Genomic DNA, 9,554 nt, shown 5'->3' with positions numbered 1-9,554 from the left:
TCATTTTACTCACTGAAGTACAGCATCCATTTTCTCATTTTCCCAGGTGAAGTGATACCGGACCATACCCCTTTTTTTCACTTACCTCTACAAACATGTACTGAACACCCGTTATGTGTTAGTTGCTGGGACATAGTTTGTAAAACAGCATCTCACATCGCGAGATTTACAGAACAATGACGAAGACATGCATTAATAAGTAATTTGTTAAGTGTTCCAAAAGAGGTTTGTGCCAAGTGCAATGGTAGCAGGGAAGAAGAAACAACTGAAAATTGTGGGATGACTGGAGTTAAAAAGGGCATTTGCTTAAAAAGTCAATGGGAGAAGAGCACAACAAATTGAGAATATATATAACTTAAATGTTAAAACAACCCACAGAATGGGAGAAGATTTTTGCAACCACATATAATCACCAAAAGATAAGTGGTGCCTAGAACATGTAAGGAACTTAACATAAATCAGTAAGAAAAGAACTATGAATTGGGAGATTGGGCTTGACATATATACACTACTATGTATAAAATAGATAACTAATGAGAACCTAATGTATAGCACAGAGAGCTCCATTCAGTGCTCTGTGGTGACCTAAATGGGAAGGAAATCTAAAAATGAGGGGATATATGTATATGTATAACTGATTCACTTTGCTGAACAGCAGAAACTAACACAACATTGTAAAGCAACTATACTCCAATAAAAATTAATTTTAAAAAAAAAGAACTAATAACCAGAACAGGTCTTCCTGCTTCCATTCTTGCCTACCTCTCTGGAATATATTAAATGAGTTAATATATGTAAAGTGCCTGACTCAGTGCATGGAACACAGAACCACACAAGTGATTTTGTTATTTTTTATTTTGCTGTTGTCATTCTCAACCCAGTAGCTAGAACAATCCTTTTAGAAAATACTTCGTTCAAAATTCTTCCATGATTTTTCACTCAAGGTGTAAAAACCACAGTTCTTGCATCGCCTACAATGTCTCACATGACTGTCCCCTCTGCCCCTCACCTCTCAGACCTAACCTTCTAGCCCCCTTCTCTATACTCAGGTAGCTGCTCTTCTAACCCTTTCTTTGGAAAGCCCTTCCACCACCACCAGATGGGTGCATGACTCACTCTCTCACCCCTTTCAAATCTTTGCACAGTTTTACCTTCCCAGTGTGGCCCGCCCTGGCCGTGAGATTTAAAACTGCGGATTGCCACAAAGACATTCCTTACCCTCTTCTCTGCTTCAGTTTTCTTCATAGCCCTTAGCAACTTCTAATATGCTATCTAATTATCTTACTTATATTGTTTTTGGGTATCATCCTTTCTAGAATATAAGCCATATGTGAATGGAAATTATTTTCTACTATATCGCATGTGCCTGAAATAGTACCTGGTACATAATAGGCACCCAATTAATATATTTTTAGTGAATACAGTAGAAAAATAAACAAAAAAATGACTAGACAATTGACAGTAATGGAAACAGGATGAGTCAACAGACATGAAAAGGACTCAACCTCCCTGTTAAACAAGGAAATGCAAATTAATTATAATTTTACTGCCATCTTATGGACAAAAATTAAGGACTTACAATACCAAGTGTTAGCAAGGGTGTAAAGCAACAGGAATACTCATACACTGCTGATGGGAATGAATTGGTATAATCACTTTGGGGAATAATTTTACAGTAGTTAGTTGAAGATGTGCAAAACCTATGACTGAAAGCCATGGGTGGATTTGAATTTTGTCCCTCTGGGCACAAACTGACACTGAGTAATAGATTAGCTTGATCATATGCTCCTCTCTTCTCTTAGAATAGCTGCCCCTAGAAACATGAGCTATGGGGATATAATCTTTCCAGTTCAGATTACCCAAGAATTAGGCTTTACCATAACTTGCATCATAAGTTCCAACTTCTATATTTAAATCATCCACTATTACAATTCAGGACAGAGTAAATATATAGTAATGAATATGCATGTGTCAATGGCATTTTAAAGATACACATGTGCATGGATGTAAACACATACATAAAGTAACTATTGATTTGGAACAAGTCATCTGATGTACCCATTTACTTCTACAAAGGTGATATATATATTTGGACACACTAGATTAGATTCAGAAAACCACATTAGGACTGGGAAGAAATGCCCCTCTTTTTCAAACCAGACAATGCTGAAATAGTCACTGGAACTTAGATGAATGGAAATTTATGAGGTCACAGTCTTTGTTCCCTGTCTCTCCAGATTCTTAGAATTTTTGCCGTTGTGGGATGTGTTCTAGAATGTAGAATCATGGGATTATAAAAGATGCATGTGTTTTCATTGGTTGTAACTTTGGGTTCAGGCTTCTGCCGTATGACATTTGCTGAAGACACCACTGCTAAACAGACCTAGCTGATCCTGGCTAAGGTACTGCATAGATAACCAGTTCTATGTGGTGGGAAATTGTGTTAAGTTTTCTGAGCTAATCCCTTTGCAGAGGTGTGGGGCTATGTATGGAAGGGGCTTGATAGTGGTGTCCTATGGCTGGTGGCTGTAGAATTAGCTACAAAGGGAAATCAACCCTGGCATCTGTGATATCAGAAGGGGATTTGGGAATGTCTTAATGTGAGTAGCAAGGGCACCAAATGCACTATATTCTGAGGTAAGAGTTCCCAGATAAATGTTGGAATCCTCATCAGGAAGGAGACAGATGTTCAAAAGTTCTTCTGCAAATAAAGTTAGCAGGCCAGGTAACTTAGAGTTAAAATCTGTAACACAATTTTCTCTGCAGGACCTCTAGCCTACCCAACAAGGGAGTTCTTGTTTCTCCAAAATTAATTAACTGGAAGGGTTAGGACCTCCTACACTGCTTCTTAATGACACAGACTCTTTTGTGAAGGACCAGATCTTACCCAAAGTTAAACAGTTAGAGTATTTGCCTAGAATATCTTCTCAGGAAGATTTTACCTGAGAGAGGGATGAGAAAAGGAAGAAAACATCTCAGTTTTCAGGGCAGGAGGAGCTCATTCCTGAAAATCTAGAGGGGATGAGTACTGCCTTGGTCACTTTCCCCTTAGTTTTCATGTCAGGGGGCAGAAGTGAAAATAATCTCAACTCAGGGAGTGTTCTTTCCTCTCCCAACTTGGTAACCAAAAAAATTCATTTTTCTGAAGTTAGTTCTTAGAACAGACCTGACATATTAAAATGCTAATAGTTTGGATATTATCCATCTCTTATGTATTGGATATTATCCATCTCTTATGCCTCCATTCATATCAGGCGTGTTCAAAACGATTTGGATTTTTTTCCTGGATTCTTCTTTATCTATGCTACGGATACTTCTAAAAAGTGTTCGTACCAGATAACTGGGTGTTTCCAATATGGTAGTTTTTAGAACTTCATTCTAAATTGGGCTGTAAGTCAGATAAAAGCCATTACCCAGTTTTATCTGAGTGGCTATTGGCTTCCAGGTGTTTGACTTGTCTAATGTGTAAAAATGGAGCTAACGAACACTCCCACCCAGATTTGAATTAAGTTTAACAATTTAGATTAAACATAGGCTATTGAAAAATAGAGAGAACCTATGGGACGATGGAATAATAAAGATGTCTGTGGGGACATATCTAGCCCCACTTCTATGACGAAATGCTGCCACTTCTTATTTAAAAGCAAGAAGGAGGGACTTCTGTGGTGGCACAGTGGTTAAGAAGCCGTCTGCCAATGCAGAAGACACGGGTTCGAGCCCTGATCCGGGAAGATTCCACATGCCGCGGAGCAACTGAGCCTGTGCGCCACAATTACTGAGCCTGCGCTCTAGAGCCTGCAAGCCACAACTGGACCTGAGCACCACAACTACTGAAGCCCGTGTCCCTGGAGCCCATGCTCCGCAACAAGAGAAGCCACTGCAAGGAGAAGCCTGTGCACCGCAACAAAGAGTAGCCCCCGCGCGCCACAACTAGAGAAAGCCGGCATGCAACAACGAAGACCCAACGCAGCCAAAAATAAATGAATAAATTAATTAATAAAAGCAAGAAGGAAAAAAAATGATGAAAGGCAGGAAGTTGTTTGAGGAAATAAAAACTATTTTGTGAGACTAAAATAAATATTTATTAACATAAGAATATACTAATAAAATGGTAATAAAACAATAATTATTTAAAAAATATTTTAACAGACTTTAGAAATAGGAAGATAAAATTAGGTATAAGAAAAAAGTTGAAAATGATGAAAAGATATAATAAATGTCAATATTGTATTTTTAACTAGTCTCTTCCAAAGTAAAAGGACAAATTAAGTGAAATAAAATAACCAAGATAAAAATGGGAGGAGGGGGAGACAACAGCTAAAGTAGAGAAGGGACTTCAGAAATATGAGAGGAAGCATATGACTATTTTTAAAAACTGGATAAGCAGCAGAAAAACTAAATAATCTTTCATTAAACAAATGTATATTGATTGCTTACTTTGTATCAGAAGCTGCAGTGGGTCCTAGGGTTCTGTCAGTGAACCAGACTGACAGGTCTCAGTCATCAGGGACCTTTGTTCTAGTGGCTGAACACGCAGTAAAAACATAAATCAATTAGTAAATTAAATTACCAAATGAGATTATTTTCAAAAGGGAATGAATTAACTGTGTTAGGACACATGGATACCTAGCGCAAGAAAACCTTTCTGAGAAGGTGACATTTATTCTGAGGCATGAAGAAAAGGATCCAGTCATAAAATGTGAGTTAAAGAGTGTCCAGGCAGGGCTTCCCTGGTGGTGCAGTGGTTGAGGGTCCGCCTGCCGATGCAGGGGACGCGGGTTCGTGTCCTGGTCCGTGAAGATCCCACATGCCGCGGAGCAGCTAGGCCCGTGAGCCATGGCCGCTGAGCCTGCGCGTCCGGAGCCGGTGCTCCTCAACGGGGAGAAGCCACAACAGTGAGAGGCCTGCAAAAAAAAAGAGTGTCCAGGCAGAGGGAGTAGTAAGGGCAAAAGTGTGAGGAGGGAGAGTGCCGTGACTGGAGTGTGACTAGGGTAGAAGGGTGAACAGTAGAGTGGCAAGGACCAGGTTGAAAAGATTGTGCAATGGGAATGGTTTAAACATGGTATTTTACTGTCTAATTTACACTTTTAAAAGACAACTCCAATTAATATTGGGAGAATGGATTGCAGCAGGGAAGGAATAGAACAAAGAAATGGTTAGGAGACTATGCAGTAATCTGCGCAAGAATGATAATGGTTTGAACAATCTTGTAATAAGATTGGCAGTGGAAGAGGGCAGATTCATTGTTTAATTTGAAAATGAAACCAACAAAAGCTACAGCTAGATTGGATATGAGAGGGGAAGGAAAGGACAAATGAAAGAAGAGCTCCTAGGTTTTTGGCTTTAGCAATAAGGCAGGTAAAAATTCATACCAAAGAATTTTTTTTTTAAGGAAAAGAATGAGTTTCAAAAGTTTAAACAGATAAATATTAGCCAAATTATAGACTAGAGAAATAAAATAGCAAAACCAAAAGATGAGGGTTTCAAAAAGGAATATTGGAACTCATCAGACCCAATATTTAACACCCTCACACAAAGTGAAGCAAAGATCTTTGGCTAAAGCAGCTACCAGCACCCAATGGATATTCCACTTCCTACCTCCTCAAAGATAGGGCTCCCTATATTAAGACGCATGGGAGCCTAAGGTGCTTGGGTCATTTCAGGACCAAAAAGAAAAAACTGACTGGAGGGGACCCTTTTAAAAAATAATTATAAAGCCAAATACCGTTAGGTTGTTCTAGTTGCTTTTCCCTTCTACCCTCAAATGCATCAAAGCCCACTTACTCTGAAGAGTCCCACAGAGGAAAGCAAACTGGGAAAAAAGTCATGTTTTACTGGAAGCATTGAGCAAGACTCTCAGAGAGTAAGGAAAGAATAAATTTAAAGAGTTGCTCACACTAGGGACTGGCACAAGGAGAAATGGACGTGAAACCCAGAGTGATGACAAAAGAGAAAGAAAATCGTCAGCGGCCTCCAAAACTTCTCATTAAAACGATAGAAATTATTATAAAGGTATCACAGTGGAGTTTTAAAAATATCTTTTAGTTTATAAATTTCAAACCTCCTTTTAATATTCTTTTAGGGTCCTGAATATGAATCCATATGCTTTAAAACTTTTTGGAAACTTTTATCTAAATTTCATGGTCAACATAGCTTTAATTCCCAAGAGCTCCTTTATTTCCCATATATAATATTATATAACATATATATACTGTAGTAAAAAATAGTCTCAGGGAGATTATACATTCAGGCAACTTGGCCTTTCTCTATTACAACTGAATGCTGTAATATAGAGATATAAAGTATCCAAAATTACCTTTGTTCCCCATAGAAAGCCAGTTAAGTTGACTTCATAAGCCATGTAGTAAGTTCGCCAGGAGGTGGTGATAAAGAGACAGATGTTAATGGCAATCTTGGTAACCTTATACCATTGACGGGGTGAAGAACTTATTTCTTTTAGATGCTCTGGCAAATTCATTTGCTAAGAAACCTAATAAGCAGTACAGCATAAAGGACTTTGGTCTAAAAAGTCTCAGATACATGTAGACAGCAGGAAAAAAAAATCCAGTCCAGGAATGGCTAGGACCCAAAAGAATTAACCTGTCATTTCAAAAGTCATTACTAACAACAGTAAATAGCAGGATAAGGCGGCCTTGACTGTGTGGCCTTCTATGACATTCAAATGTTATTGCATGCATTTTTAATAGTTGGAGGATGTGTGAGGTTGACTTCAGGGGCAGTAAAAGAAGGAAGGAGGTGGGGAGTCAGTATGGCACTGTCAGCGCCTGGAGGAAGGAAGGCAGTAGGGAAAAGGAACAGGCTGAAGAAAGGTGAGCACAGGTATTAAAAATCCAGCTGTAAGAACTGGAACCTGCATACCCAGCTTAAGGCCAATCAACAAGGTGGAAAAGGGAAGCTAAATGGAATTCAAATAATATCCTACAAGCACGGTATAGCCGTGATGGTTGTAGGGGACATGGTGGTGAGACTCTTTTTTTAAAATATTTATTTATATGTTTATGTATTTATTTATTTGGCTGCATCGGGTCTTAGTTGCGGCACACGGGGTCTTCAATGCCAATCTTCATTCGGAATCTTTACTTGGGAGCTCGGAGTCAGCCGCTGGACCACCAGGGAAGTCCCAGGTGGTGAGACTCTTGAGGAAACTGAGAGGCAAGCATATATATATATATATATATATATATATATATATATATATATATTTTTTTTTTTTTTTTGCCGTACGCGGGCCTCTCACTGTTGTGGCCTCTCCCGTTGTGGAGCACAGGCTCCGGACGCGCAGGCTCAGCGGCCATGGCTCAGGGCCCAGCCGCTCCACGGCATGTGGGATCTTCCCGGACCGGGGCACGAACCCATGCCTGCTGCATCGGCAGGCAGACTCTCAACCACTACGCCACCAGGGAAGCCCCGGATTTATTTTTAGTCATTTCACTCCCAGCTACACCAGATGAAGCAATCAATGCCACTACCTTCTTTCCTTTTTGTCCCAAATTTATGTTAATTATCTCATATCTGTGTTGTCACGGCATATAACATCAACACTCTGTTCTGTAACCTTAATTCTTACATTTCTTTTATTATTAGTTCTACAGTAAATATATTTTTTCAATATTCTCTGCTGTCGAGGATGGGAAATTTTTCCCCTACCCCTCTTGATTATTTTGGCTGGTCTAGTAATTAAATTGACACAAGGCAGATTAACAGGGGAAAACAATTAATTTTGCATGTACAGGACTTCATAGAAATATGAGACTCAAAGAAGTGACCAGAGCAGGCAGCTTTTATACCTTTTAGACAAAGAAACAATACATTTGTGAAGAATTGACAAGACAAAGAAGTTTGGGCTTGAGGTATTAAATTGGTAAACAAGTACAAGTTTTGTTTATACACCCTTCTTGGCCCTGCACTTCATATCTCTGGAGATAAGGATGTCTCTTCGCCTTCTGGTACAGGGAAGGTGCCTTTCACATGAGAGATTTATTTCCTCCTTTCAGGGGAGCAAAAAAGGGTCAGAGTGTCCTTCTCAGGCCAGCCGTTTCTTACATAACTTTAATTCAAAATAATTAATATGCCAAAGTGGCATATTTTGGGGCGTCCTGCCCTGACCTCCATCACTGTTAATGATGTCCATACATCATAGTTACCCGTCATTTATTGTTTGGCTGAATTAATCCCTTAGCCGTTTGTTTTTTTTTTTTTCCTACAGGTGATGATCAAATCTCATCTGAATTTATGCTGATTTGTTATACATGTCAGCAATTTCTGATTACAGCAAAGTGATTCAGTTATATATATGCCAAGCATAGTACCTTGCACATAGAAATTACTTTTAAAATATATTTTTTTGTTTGTTTGTTTTTGTTTTTTGTTTTTTGCGGTACGCGGGCCTCTCACTGTTGTAGTATCTCCCATTGTGGAGCACGGGCTCCGGACGCACAGGCTCAGCGGCCATGTCTCAAGGGCCCAGACGCTCCGCGGCATGTGGGATCTTCCCAGACCAGGGCACAAACCCGTGGCCCCTGCATCGGCAGGAGGACTCTCAACCACTGCGCCACCAGGGAAGCCCAAAAGAACTGATTTTTATATTAATGGCCCTTTTTCATAAAATGAGATAAAAATGAGCTGAGAGAGATTTTTTTCAGAGAGAAAAGGCGTAGGAAAAGGAAGTAACGTTCCTAAATTTAGGAGCATTGTATGTGCGTCTTATGAGCCCCTAAACGTAAGAACACTGTGTCTTTCTTCTTCATACTGAGAAGCAGGGCAGAGGGGGAGAAAGATGGGAAATCTCTGAAATGAAGCCTGGACAGTTAGTGAGATGATTCTGGAGCAGAAGACAAACCGAAAGGTTGCTAAGTCCTGTGGTCCGTTCTTAGTCTTCATCTTACTTAACCTAGCAGCAGAATTTGATACAGTCGATTGCTCTCTCCTGCTGCAAATGTGTTTCTTTCCTTAGCTTGCATTCTGTCTTGTGGCTTTGGTTAGCCACAGGGCTCATCCCTTGAATGCCTTTATTTTTATGTCCTTGTGTATTCATTTGGTGAGCTCATCTAGCCTCATGCCTTCATGTATCACTAATTTGTTTTTCCAGCTCAGACTCCCCCCACAAATGTGGACTCACGTTCACCTGCCTCGTTAACCTTTCCTCTTGGACTTTAACAGTATTTCAAGCTGTACGTGATCCAAGCTGAGGTCCCTTTCCTCCCCTCTAAACCTGCTCCTTCTGGGACCTTTTCGATCTCAGTTTATGGCAACTCTATCCTTCCAGTTGCTTAGACTCGATCCTGGTCTCCCTTCTCACAAACCCAACATCAAATCTAAGACAAATTCTGTTAATTTTACCTTCAAACAGAGCAAAATACCTGCATGTTAGATGGTGAAATGTTGTGCTCATTACTGTATCCCGAGTGCCCAGAAAAGAAAGCCCCCTTGAAAGTATTCATTTACACTGACACTGGGTGGTCCAGACCTTCAGGATTGTAGCCAGACTTTCTAAGCTGCATCAAAACACTTTAACAAAACCTCAAAACTCAACT

The sequence above is a fragment of the Grampus griseus genome (genome assembly GCF_964374135.1).
Source record: "Grampus griseus genome assembly, chromosome: 9".
NCBI lineage: Eukaryota > Metazoa > Chordata > Mammalia > Artiodactyla > Delphinidae > Grampus > Grampus griseus.
The sequence above is the reverse complement of the archived record's forward strand: the minus strand, read 5'-3'. Positions refer to the sequence as shown.